General features: G+C 55.3%; 6 non-coding genes across 6 annotated transcripts; 3 read left to right on the top strand and 3 right to left on the bottom strand.

Moving 5' to 3' along the window:
• Positions 1-3,737: 3,737 nt before the first annotated feature.
• Positions 3,738-3,808, bottom strand: Trnag-gcc (transfer RNA glycine (anticodon GCC)). The gene has a single exon. It is a non-coding gene; the product is annotated as a tRNA-Gly (tRNA).
• A 1,250-nt stretch (positions 3,809-5,058) lies between these two features.
• Trnal-cag (transfer RNA leucine (anticodon CAG)) lies at positions 5,059-5,141 on the bottom strand. Its single transcript has one exon. It is a non-coding gene; the product is annotated as a tRNA-Leu (tRNA).
• Positions 5,142-5,697: 556 nt separating this feature from the next.
• Trnad-guc (transfer RNA aspartic acid (anticodon GUC)) lies at positions 5,698-5,769 on the top strand. Its single transcript has one exon. It is a non-coding gene; the product is annotated as a tRNA-Asp (tRNA).
• A 621-nt stretch (positions 5,770-6,390) lies between these two features.
• On the top strand, positions 6,391-6,462 carry Trnag-ucc (transfer RNA glycine (anticodon UCC)). The gene has a single exon. It is a non-coding gene; the product is annotated as a tRNA-Gly (tRNA).
• A 480-nt stretch (positions 6,463-6,942) lies between these two features.
• Positions 6,943-7,014, top strand: Trnae-cuc (transfer RNA glutamic acid (anticodon CUC)). The gene has a single exon. It is a non-coding gene; the product is annotated as a tRNA-Glu (tRNA).
• Positions 7,015-11,358: 4,344 nt separating this feature from the next.
• On the bottom strand, positions 11,359-11,429 carry Trnag-gcc (transfer RNA glycine (anticodon GCC)). Its single transcript has one exon. It is a non-coding gene; the product is annotated as a tRNA-Gly (tRNA).
• Between the last annotated feature and the right edge of the window lie 947 nt (positions 11,430-12,376).

Below are 12,376 nucleotides of genomic sequence, written 5' to 3'. Positions count from 1 at the left end.
AACTGCCTGGTGCTAGGTGATCTAGAGCTGCAGGATAGGCCAGTTGCTCACCCACGGAATTGTTATTTACATAAACTATCTCAGGAACAAATGTATCCTTTGTCAACAAGAGACTCAAAAGGGTGTTTCTAGGGAAATCATCCCTTTGATTATATTTCTCCGGAAAATGATCAAATAATACCCAAATCATGGAAATCTATCTCTGGGATATGAATACCTCTATTCCCATACCTCTTGCCTATTCCTCTCACATTAAAATGGATACCAGATTGCACAGTCTTTCATTGTCTTCTGAATTATCTTTGGGAAACTCAGCACCTGTTTCACTGTAATGAGAAGGGAGGAACCAATGAAGGTAAATGGAAACCAACACAAGCTTTTCAGTGAGCACAAGTACCTGACTACCTGCTTCCATGAACATCTGCCATTGTTTACAAGACTTTTCTCCTTCCCAATGCAATCTAGTCTAGCAGCTGTTACTACTTCTATTGCCCTACAGATCAGGTAACCAGAGCTCAGAGAAACTAAATAGTGGGTGTTAGTGGGCTCAGGAGGAGGCAAATGCCCTGACTCCAAGCTTCAGGAGCTGCTCTATTGTTCACAAATGCCTCTGTCCAAATGTGACCCATGAACCCCACCAAGAACATTTGCTCAATTAACTAAGAGCATGAACATTGGTGTTGGACAGTGCTAGTTTCTACTTACTAATATATGGTCTTGGGTTAAACTATTTACTATTTTCTTTTGTTGTTGGTGTTGGTGGTAGTGGTGGTCATGGGACTTGAACTCAGGGTCTGGGCACTGTCTCTGACCTATTCTGCTCAAGGCTAGTGCTCTACCACTTTGAGCCACAGCTCTACTTCCAGTTTTCTGGTGGTTAATTGGAGATGAGAGTCTCATGGTCCTTCCTGCCAAGGCTAGCTTTGAACCCTGATCTCAGATCTCAGCCTCCTGAGTAGCTAGGATTACAGGAGTGAGCCAACAGCACCTACCTTCTAAACTAATTTCTTTTCTTTTTATTGTTAGTCCTGGGGCTTGAACTCAGGGCCTGGGCACTGTCCCTGAACTTCTTTTGCTCAAGGCTAGCACTCTACCACTTGAGCCACAACACCATTTCTGGCTTTTTCTGTTTATGTGGTACTGAGGAATCAAATCCAGGTATCAAATCCAGCTTGCATGCTAGGCAAGCACTCTACCACTGAGCCACGTTCCCAGCCCTAAACAAATTTCTTTATGCTTCAATTTCCTTATCTGTGAAATAGGGATAATAATAGATACTGTATGAGACTGTTGTGAACATGACGATTAAGACCAGCCCTGACAGCCCACTCCATTGTGAGGGTATGCTGCCCCTTTCATTATAGTTCTGGAGGTGACAAGGTAGATCATGGTGATCTTGAATCAATGATCTTTATGGGATTACAAGTGGTGATTTCCTTCTGCACTGATTATCTATTATTTTCTGTAAAGAAGACAAATTGTCTCTTTTGACTTATTGGAAAATAAGTATCCCATGAATTGCTTTAAAATTTAATGTAAGCCGGTGGCTCATACCTGTAATCCTAACTACTCAAAAGGCTGAGATCTGAGGATCATGGTTCAAACCCAGCCTGGTCAGGAAAGTCAGTGAGACTCATATCTCAAAAAAACCACCAGAAAACTGGAAGTGGAGCTGTGGCTCAAGTGGTAGGGCACTAGCCTTGAGCCGCAGAGCTGAGGGACAGAGCCCAAATCCAGAGTTCTAGCCCAATGACCAATAACTTGTGTGTGTGTGTGTGTGTGTGTGTGTGTGTGTGTGTGTGTGTGTGTGTGTGTGTCACAGTGTTTTCTACATGGGCTGGCTTTGAATTGAGATCCTCAGCCTCCTGAGTAGCTAGGATTACAGGCATCAGCCACTAGTACCTGGCCAAAAAGACTTAAAAAAATGTATTATATCAGTTACTGCTGATCTTTGATTTATGCTCCAATTATCCTAAATTGAACTAGTAGGTGATATATCTTGCTATCCAAAAAGTTCTAGAGACTTGGCAGGACACATTAGACTATCTGAACATTGGCCCTTGGCCCACTGACTTAAAACAATCTAACCCAACCTTCATTAAAATGTTTAAAACCTTATCCCTATAAAATTATGCCCACTAAATATAATACTATTTGCTAATGTGACTGATGTATGAATCATAGAAGATAAAGGGGGAAAAGGCCTTTCTAATGTTAGCTTGATTAGAATGAGGTCAGTCTCTTGCATCTGTCTGGAGACTATGCCTTATAAGTTTATCTCAAGTGGTAGAAATCATCCTTGAGTCATTCAGCAGTTACTGTTTGGAGATAGATGTAGATATCTCTATCCCCTGACACCCAGGAGGTGCCTTTTTTTCCCCATGGAACTTAAAAATGGCTTTTTTCCAACATATTGCTTCTGTCTTTCTCAGAGCTGCATTGAGTGAGCAGTTTGGTGACATGTCTTCTGGATGAGATGATCAACAGCTTTTTCATCATGAGCTACTCTTGCTCTGTGCTCTTTTGATTTTCAATTAAACCTAAGAAAGCTGACCTTTAGGGACATTTTCTCCTTACCTCACCTTTATGGCAGCTGCCTTTCTGCAGTGAAGGTGCTTGCCGTTGCTTCATTGTGTACCAGGCTTGTGTAATAGGCACGTGCTTCCTTTGTGACTCAGCTTACCAAAGACCTGGCCTTGCCTAGGTAGGCCAAGGCCCTTGGGTTGGTCAGACATTTCATCACTGACAAAATGCCCCCCAAAAAACTTAAATGAGGAAAGATTTGTTTTGGCTCACAGTTTCAGTCCACTGTGGTGAGGAGGGCAGGGCAAGGCAGAGCAGCTCATGGCAGAGAGTAAGCGAGCGAGTGAATAAGAGAGAGACACAGACAGAAACAGAGAAACACACAGAGAGGCAAAGAGAGAGACACTGGGAAGAAGGGAGGGAGGGAGAGGGAGAGAGAGAGAATGCGAGGGATTGGGACAACAAAACAAGGACACAGAGACCTTTACCTGTACTCAAACGCTGCATGGTGTGTGCAGTGGTTGAGTGGCGGGAGGCAAAGCTAGTGCACAAGAGAAGGTGGCATCACGTCTCCATTGAGACCAAACCTGCACGGGGCGAGTTTATGGAATGAAGTCTAGTGACATGTAATGAAGTACAGGCCCAGGCTCATACAGAGATGCCCAAGGAGCAGACGAGGTGCAAGTGGTGAGCCTTGAACCAAGTTGTGGGAGATGAGGAGTTGTGGGTGGGGTGAGGGTGGAGACAAGTGTGGGTGTCAGCTGTGGTGCAGTGGGGGTATTCGAAGACATGCTGTGGCTCTGGGTGACACAGTGAAGGTGGCCACGTGGATATGGGATGATTCTATGGGGAGTCCTGAGAGGTCCCTGGTGTGCGCGGATGACAGTGGGGTCTGGTGGGAGAGCAGGGAGCAGGTGTTGTGGCCACTGGAAAAGTGCAGTTTGTGGACTAGATAGGAGTTTGAAGTGAGGGTGGTCATGTCCATGGGTAGGAGATATCAGAGGGTGAGGAGATTGTGTGGCAGGCTGGGATGAAGGTGCAGTGTGGTGGGCTGCTTTTGTGTTTGTGTGAAATGGGTTAGAGTGAAGGAGTGGTGGGCAAGAAAGGGCAAAGGAATAGTTGTGTTTGCCAGTGCCTGTGCATGTGCATGTGTGTAAATGAGGGAAGTAAGGAGCAGAGCACAAACTGGAGCAAAATGTGCTGTGATAGTGCATTGCATGGGCCGGGAATCAAACCCGGGCCTCCCGCATGGCAGGCAAGAATTCTACCACTGAACCACCCATACATAGACATGTGCTCCCGGGTCGGCGAGGGCCGGCCCTTGCCTCCCTGCCCTGTGAGCAACTGCTGGCTTCAAGAGTGCGCCGGGATCCTGGATGGCACAGGGAGCCAGCAGCTGGGCAAGTAGAAAAAAAGGTTGGCTCCCAAACAGTCAGTCGGTCCAGGAGGGAGCGGTGGGGCGCCCGGTGCTGCAGGGAAGGGGCGTGGTGAGCGAGGTGTAGACTCACTCCTTTCCCCCTTGCCATCTGGGTCAGGAGGTGCGACATGTGTCCCGCCATGCCGTGCCATGCGGTGTGCTTCCGTGAGTGGCCGAGTGCCATGGTTTCCACAGCCACCAGTACTCTCCAAAGTGTGGATGCCGTCTCTTGACGAAGCTTGCCCGGCCTGGCTGGCCTGGCCTGGCCAGTGTGGTACGATGCACAGGTCAGAGGCACCACTTGCGGTGGCGCGGGGCTGCCCTGGTGTGTTCCCACAGCCCAGGCCCTGTGCCTTCCCTTAGGGGTGCTTTGTGGTGTCCAGGTGGTCGACGCCGGGGCTGGAGCTAAGCCGCCCTGTCCACTCATGCCGGTCATTGTCTTAGCGTGGCTCAGCACCCCTCTGTTCCCTTGTTTTGCCCTGCCCTGCCCTGCCCTGCCTTGTCCTTTTCCTGGGGTCTGGCTCTCACTGGCGAGCCTAGCCTGGGTGTGCCTCATTGTGAGAGATGTTGGCCAGTGCGGGCAGAGAAAGCAATGCAGCCAGCGCGTCCAACCCCAAGGCAAGCTGTCCCATGAGGAGGAGGATGGGAAGACAGGGAGCGCGTGAACCCCGGCAGGGTGCTGTGAGAACGGGATGAGAAAAGGGAATGAGTCAGAGGACGGGGTGGGGGGTATGTGGGGCAGAGACTGGTGAACAGGACAAGAAGTGGCACAGGGTTGTCCCCTAGAGCCTCGGTGTGCAGAAATGTGCGGCTTTGGGCGAGTGGCTGCCTGGGCCCTGCTGCCATTAGCCGGTGCTGTGGGATGGGTGGGAGGGCTTTCCAAATGGCACAGGTGTGAGCGGTTGCTGGGCTCAGGGCAGCCACCATTCGGCCACTGGAGGAAAGAAGGAGGGAGCGGTAGATAGAAGGAGTGAAGCTCCACCTGGTGGGTAGTTCATGTGTTGGCAGGAAAGCGAGGGCAAGGCAGGAAGAGAAGGCAAGGTAATGCTGTGATTGTTGGTTGGGGTGGGCGGGCCGCAGGCAGGGTTCCCTGAGTGACTGTGGCCAAAAGGCAAAGTTGCCAGGAGTGGGATTCGAACCCACGCCTCCAGGGGAGACTGCGACCTGAACGCAGCGCCTTAGACCGCTCGGCCATCCTGACGCCGTGTTGCAACTGGTGGCTTCTCCTCTCGCCTGGCTTGTGCCAGGCGTGCGCCCTGGCCCTGGCCAGGAGCCACGTTCCACCGGGGTGCGCTCAGCGCGCTGTATTGCCGGTCTGGGGGTCGGAGGGCAAACGGGGTCAGCGGGGAGGCTTAGGGTCTCAGTCCCGCGAGGTCCAGCGCACGCCCGCCCCCACGATCGAACGGCGGCGGCGCGCGGCGTGCAAGGTGGAGGCGCGCAACCAGCTGCTGCGGGCCGGCCGGTGCTTCTTGCTCGGCTCCGCACGCACAGGCACCGAGGCGAAGGCGGCGGCGGCGGCGGCGGCGGCGGCGGGCAGGTGACCCCGGCCGGCAGGTGGCCCCGGGTGGGTCCTTGGCAGGCGGGTGGGGCCGGGCTTGTGGGGAGAGCGCGGCCGCGCGTGCTTGGGCTTGGGCTTGGGCTTGGGGTTTGAGGCCAGACAGGGCAGATGCGAGCCCCAGGCCGGGGCTGGAGGGCCGCGGGTCCGGGTCCGGGCGGCTGTCGGAGAGGGGCCTGTGTCCCGACGGCAGGCGGCGTCATCCTCGTTAGTATAGTGGTGAGTATCCCCGCCTGTCACGCGGGAGACCGGGGTTCGATTCCCCGACGGGGAGGCCGCTGTGGCGTTCTTTTTGCCCACCACCCAGCGCGGCCTCTCTGCTCCAAGGCGTCCTCACTTCAGCAGCTCCAGGCCCCCTGAGCCAGCGCCCGAGCGCTCGCCTTCCACCTCTCGCTCGCCGTCGTCGGCGTCTGCCGCCCAGCCACCAGTCGGGACTCACAGACGAGCCGGCGAGCGGGCCCTGCAAGTGGGGGTGCTGGGCTGCGGGTCGGACCAAGGCAGACGCTGTGGCTGTCGGCCGTCGCGTCGCCGCGCCCGCGTCCAGCCCGCAGGCGTGCCGCGCAGGGCTCGGGAGCAGTCAGGCGGCGGGAGCTCGGAGGGCGCCCCGCAGGAACCAGGAGGCTAGGCTGGACCCAACCCGTCCCTTTGCGTGGCTGCGGGGCAGCCAGCAGCTTCGGGCGTGGCGCAGGACGGGCCGTGCGTGTGTGGCTCGGGCTGGCCCGGCAGCGCCGCGTGTCCCCGCCCACAGAGAAGTGAGGTGCGAGACACGCGCTCCCCCCCACCCGCACCCGCACCGGCACCGGCACCCGCACTCCGCAACCCCCGCCTCCTTCCCCGCAGGAGCTGTGGCCCGCGCCCGTCGCCGGCGTGCTGTGTGCGCTGGCCGTGGCGTGTGGCGTTGGTGGTATAGTGGTGAGCATAGCTGCCTTCCAAGCAGTTGACCCGGGTTCGATTCCCGGCCAACGCAACGCTGCAGCACCAGGCGACTCAATGCAGCCGGCCGACCTTTTAGCCAGCTCCGGAGGAGAGGGCGTGGGTGCCGGAGTGCACGCGTGTTGTGTTGGACACTGCCGCAGCCGGCCAGGATTGCGGGCTGCTCGCGGCTACAGGCAGGAGGAGAGCTGCCGCTTGCTTTGCCTTGCCTTGCCTTGCCTTGCCTTGCCTTGCCTTGCCTTGCCTTGCCTTGCCTTGGCTTGCCTTGGCTTGGCTTGGCTTGGCTGACGGGGAGGGAGCGAGGGAGGAGGAGTGGAGACGGGCAAAGGGGGGAGGCGGAGGGGGAGGGCGAGGGGGAGGTCGGCCAGGCAACCGGCTCGCCAGTGTCCTTGTCTTTTTGGCCAGCCATACCTCCAACCCACGGGGCCGGTGGATGGCAGGTGTCCAGAGGCGGTGAGTGTCCGGCAGCGCTGCTGGGTTGCAGGACGAGTGCTCCGCGCAGGCAGCGGCACGCTCCCTGGTGGTCTAGTGGTTAGGATTCGGCGCTCTCACCGCCGCGGCCCGGGTTCGATTCCCGGTCAGGGAAGCCTTTCTTCTTCCTTTCCCACTTTCACTGGCCTTCTTCACTGCCCTTCCACTTCCCATCCTGCCTCCACCCACCCTCTTTTGCCCTCCCTCACTTCCTCTGCGCACTGACCCTTCCTCCTGCAGGCAGCATCACTGCTTGGTGGTGAGCTGGGTAGAAACTCAGCCAGCTACTCCCTCCCTGGCCTTAAACCTCCCCCAAAGAGGTGCTGCTTGACTTGGCTCAGGGGCAGGGGGAGGCAAGCACTCGTTCTTTGTCCAGCCATACCTTCAGCCATGGGACTGCTGAATGCTAGGTGTCCAGCGGTGGGAGGAATGTCTAGTAGAGCTTCTGGGCTACAATAGGGATGTGCTCCCTGTTGGCCTAGTGGTTAGGGTTCTGTACTCTGACTGTGGTGGTTGGGGTTTAATTCCCAGCTAGGAAAACCTGGCTCCACCAACTTTTACTGCCCTTCCATTTTGCTACATACTCCCATTGTTTTTTGGACAGTGGCTGGCTAGCTTATTTCTCCAGCACCCCAGCACACCCCCCCTCTGCGCACTGACCCTTCCTCCTGCAGCACTGCTTGGCTACTTCACCCCACCCTGCCACCTTCAGCTTCTTCCCTCTGCCTTTCTCTTTCTTAGCCAACACCCCCTTTCCTGATCTTGACACTGAGTAATCCACCTGCCTTCCTTCTTACTGACTTTTCTCCACTCTCTTTCTCCAGCCTCAGCCCATCACACTCTCCAAACCCAGTCTTCCAATCCACCACTCACTCACCCCACACTCCACCACTGGCCCATCCACTGCCTGCCTCTCTCCCTTTCCCTCCTAATCTTACCCTCCCTGCCTCCTTCCCTCCTGTGTTGCATCACTCCCTCTGTCTTTCACTCCCTCACTAGCTCCCTTCCTCTGTCCCTCTGTCTTGCTCTCCTTCCTTTCCTACCACCCTCAAGGACTCCCTCACCTCACTCACCTGCTTGTTCACTTGCATATCCCCTTCCCCCTGAGCTGCTCCCCCCCCCCAACCCTAAGCTCAGGCATTCTTCCCTCTGGCTCATTTGATCACCTGCTCACTCCAACTTATACCAAGATTTCCTCACCCATCTCTCTCCCTTCCTGCACATCAGCCCTTCTTCCCTCGCTCAGGCTGCCACTTGTGCACTCACTCAGTCACTCCCAGCTTCCCTCATTCACTCCCCACTCCATTCCTGTGTGTCACATAAACTCAACTCTTCTGACCACTCACTCATTCAGTCAGCTGCTCACTCTGTTCCATTTGCTGACCCAATTGTCTATTCCCTTGTTCTGCAGTTCACTCGCACCTCTACCCAGCCACCTACCTGCTCACCCACTTGCTCAGCAAGTCACTGTGTACACACATTCCTTCATCAAGCCACCCAGTCACACCCCCCTTCACCCTCCTCTTCATCCAAATACTCTCTAGATCCATCTCATCTACCCAACCCCTTGCCCATTCCATCAATCCCTGCTTAACTCACACATCTCCCTACTCAACCTTCCACACCCGTCACTCACTCACTCACTCATTCAATCATGTTGTTCATTCATCGGCAGCCTTCCTATTCCCTCTTCAACACACACACACACACACACACACACTCACACACTCACACACACACACACACACACACACACACCCCTACTCTCGCACACCAACTTTCACCAGCATTTACACGGCGGCTCACATGTCCGACCCCATTCAGTCACCTACTCACAGACTCAACAACCCATTCACTGCATCCCCATTCACCCCATTATGTACCCGCCCATTCCCTCACTCTGACACTCCTGAATCCACTCATTCCCTTCTTCCCTCCTTCCCTCCCTTCCTCCCTCGCCTCCCTCCCTCCCTCTCTCCCTCCCTGCCTGCCTCCCTTTCTTTCTCCCTCTCTCCCTGTCCCTCTTCCCCTTATTCTTCCCCCTCACTCAATGGTGTTATTTCTGGGATGGCTCCAGGATGTCGTGGCCACATCTCCTGTGGCTACAGACACATTCCCAATGGTGAGAGGGGCCTATGCCCTCCAGTTCACCTCCCTGCCTGGTCTGGTTGGCTATGTGGCAGCAGTCATTGAACTGGTTGGTACCTCCCTCTGGCCAGGCATCGAGTCCTGCACTCCAGTTTTTCTCCACCCATGGCAGAGGGTTTGGTGGTCACCTGAGTTGAGCCAGTGTGGATGGAGATCTCTCCCTCCCTGCTGCACAACCTCCCCCAAAGAGAGAGGCAGAAGTGTGAAGAGGCATCAGGGGTTAGTTAGGTGGCTGCAAAGTAGACAAGGGGCAGCTAGCTACAGGCAAGGGCAGGGAGATGTGTGTCGCTGGGGGAATAAGCAACAGCCAAGCCGACACCAATAGGCTTGGTGACAGGAGCGTGGGCTGGAGGACACCGGATGGTCATGGGCAAACTCTCAACCCTGACTCCACATGGCCAGGAGGGAACAGAGGATGTGCTCCGTGGGATCTGTAGTGGGTTGCCACTCTGGTCTGCACCTCACCTCACAGCCCAGATCCATCTTGTGCGGCTGCCTCCCAGTCAAGTGCAGAGCTCAATGGGCTTGCCGCCCCAATTCCCTTTAGAGGGAAGCCAGGCTAGCGGTCAACCTGTTGGTGACAGTTGGACACAGGGCTCCCTGCCACCTGTGCCGAGGACCCACTGTGCTTTACACATGACTGTCAGGAGGCAGGGTGATTCTCTTGCAGGTGGGTCATGAGGGTAAGCTCTTGTTCTCCCAGATGGCAGGTGTCCCATGAAGCTTGGGGCAAAGGTGACAATGAGAGTTAGATGGACAGGTAGAGTCCAGGCCCTGGGTGGTGGGAGAATGCCTGTGGGAAGTTGGGGGGAAAGGGCTGGGGATGGGGCTTGCAACAACTGAGGTTCTTCGGAGGTTCAGAGCATTTGAGCATGGGACCCTGAGCCGCGAGTGACTGTGCTGGGTGGCTTGTGGGTGGAGACTAAGGTACCATGGGTCTAAGAAGGTAGGAGGAAGCCAGGTCGAGGAGACCAAGTGATTGTGAGTGGTCAGAAAAACAAGTGAGAGAAAGCCTGTGGGAGGAGATTGGGGTGGGAGGTGGAGGAATGGTGGTGGGTGCTGGGCGTGCCAAGGGCTGAATGGGCCTCTGAGGGAGGAAGGAGAGGAGCAGCTTATAGCAAATGGGAGGAACTGGCCATGGTTCCAGTGAGATCAAGCCCCTCTGATCACAGAGGTCCACTGAGAGAGTCAGACAGACAGATGTGTGTGTGTGTGAGAAAGAGAGAGAGAGAGAGAGAGAGAGAGAGAGAGAGAGAGAGAGAGAGAGAGAGAGAGAGAGAGAGAGAGGGAGGGAGGGATGGAGGGAGGGAAGGAGGGAGGACAGGATTGGGACAGTGAGGGGCCACATGGACCCCAACTCACACTCCTCACACACTGAAAGTTGTATACAGTGGTAGGCTAGTGGTAGACCAGGCTGGTGGACTGAAAGTTGAATCTTTTCTTTTCTTTTCTTTTCTTTTTTGTCGGTTGTGGGGCTTGAACTCTGGGCTTGGGCGCTATCCCTCAGCTCTTCAGCTCAAGGCGAGTGCTCTACCACTTGAGCCACAGCACCACCTCGTTTTCTAGTGGTTTATTGGAGATAAGAGTCTCATGAACTTTCCTGCCTGGGCAGGCTTTGAACCGTGATCCTCAGATCTCAGCCTCCTGAGTAGCTAGGATTGCAGGTGTGAGCCACCGGCGCCCAGCTGAATCTTTTCTTTATTTGAGACAAAACCTGCAAGAGGTGAGTATATGTGTGAAAAGGTAATTAAGTGATGGCCAAGGAGCAGACACTGTGCAAGTGGTGAGCCTTGAGCCAAGTTGTGGATTATGGGAGATGAGGGGTTTGGGTGGGGTGAGGGTGGAGATGGTAGGTGTCAGCTGTGCTGCTGCGGGGATTCAAAGACGTGCTGTGGCTGAGGGTGGCATAGGGGAGACAGCAGTATTCATGGGGCATGGTAGCACTGGAAGTCCTGGGAGGTCCATGGTATGCACGGATAATGGTGGGGCATGTGGAGAGCTGAGAACAGGTGTTGTGGCCATTGGAAAAGTGTACTTGTGGGCTGGTTAGTGGTTGGAGAGAGGGTAGTAACGTTCAGGGGTAGGAGATGTCAGGAGGGGGATTGATGGGGTGCCCGGGCAGGATGCAGGTACGGGGTGTGTGTGCACGCGCGCGCGTGTGTGTGTGTGTGTGTGTGTGTGTGTGTGTGTGTGTGTGTGTGTGTGAAATGGTATGGGGTAAAGGAGTGGTGGGCAAGGAAGGGAAAGAGAATATTTTTCTGTGTGTGTGCCTGTGTGTAGGCAGAGGACCAAAACATAAGGGGTAACATACTGCATGGGCTGGAAATTGAACCCAGGCCTCCTGCGTGGCAGGCAAAAATTCTACCACTGAACCACCCATGCATAGTCAACACTGTGGTTGCTTCCCTGCTCTCTGTGATCAACTGCTGGCTTCAGGTGTGCGTCAGGATCCACGATGGTACAGGGGGCCAGGCCATGGGCAAGTAGAAAGAAAGGCTGGCTCCCAGACAGTGGGCTCAGGAGGGGGCCGTGGGTGCCTACTGCTGCAGGGAGGGGGTGGGGTGGGCGGGGAGTGCACTTTCCCCATCCTGTGCTATCCCTGCTGGACTGCCGATTGGGTTCAGCGTTGTATATCCGTCAGGACACTGGACGTGCCGTGCCATGTGCCATGCGTGGCTGAGCGCCACACTTTCCTTGGCTACCTGCATTCTCCAAAGCGTGGATGTCCTCTCCTGACAAAGCTCGCCTGTCCAGTCCTCTCCTGTCCTGTCAGGTCCGACGTGCAGGTCAGGGGCATCATTTCCGGTGCCGAGGGCTCCCCCTCCCCATGTTCCCTGCACTCCATACTCCTCTTACCCGAGCCATTGTTTCAGCTCATCACTCCTGCCCTCCCCGTTTTTTTTTTTGGTCGGTTGTGGGGATTGAACTCTGGGCCTGGGTGCTATCCCTCAGCTCTTCAGCTCAAGGCGAGTGCTCTACCACTTGAGCTACAGCGCCACTTCCTCCCCGTTTTTCTTTGCCCTGCTCTGTCCTGTTCTGTTCTGCTCTGCTTTGGTGATTGCTTCTCTGCTCTGCTTTGCTTTGTTGTGCTCTGCTGCTACTGTTGTGCTCTGCTCCCTACTCCACTTCCTGTGTGGTGATGGTGGTTGTGGTGGTGGTGGTGGTCTGGCTATCACTGGTGAGCTATCACCTGATTGTGCCTCATTGTGAGAGGTGTTGGCCAATCTGGGAAGAGAAAGACATCCCTCCTCCCCCACCTCACACTCCCCCCCCCCCTCCCGGCCCAACTCTGAGCCAAGCAGAGGAGGAGGAGGAGAACAGTTTCCCAG

Source organism: Dipodomys merriami, unplaced genomic scaffold (genome assembly GCF_024711535.1).
Source record: "Dipodomys merriami isolate MVZ:Mamm:240054 unplaced genomic scaffold, mDipMer1.0.p SCAF_56, whole genome shotgun sequence".
NCBI classification, from domain to species: domain Eukaryota; kingdom Metazoa; phylum Chordata; class Mammalia; order Rodentia; family Heteromyidae; genus Dipodomys; species Dipodomys merriami.
Note: the sequence above shows the minus strand (reverse complement) of the source record. Positions and strands in the feature narration are given on the sequence as shown.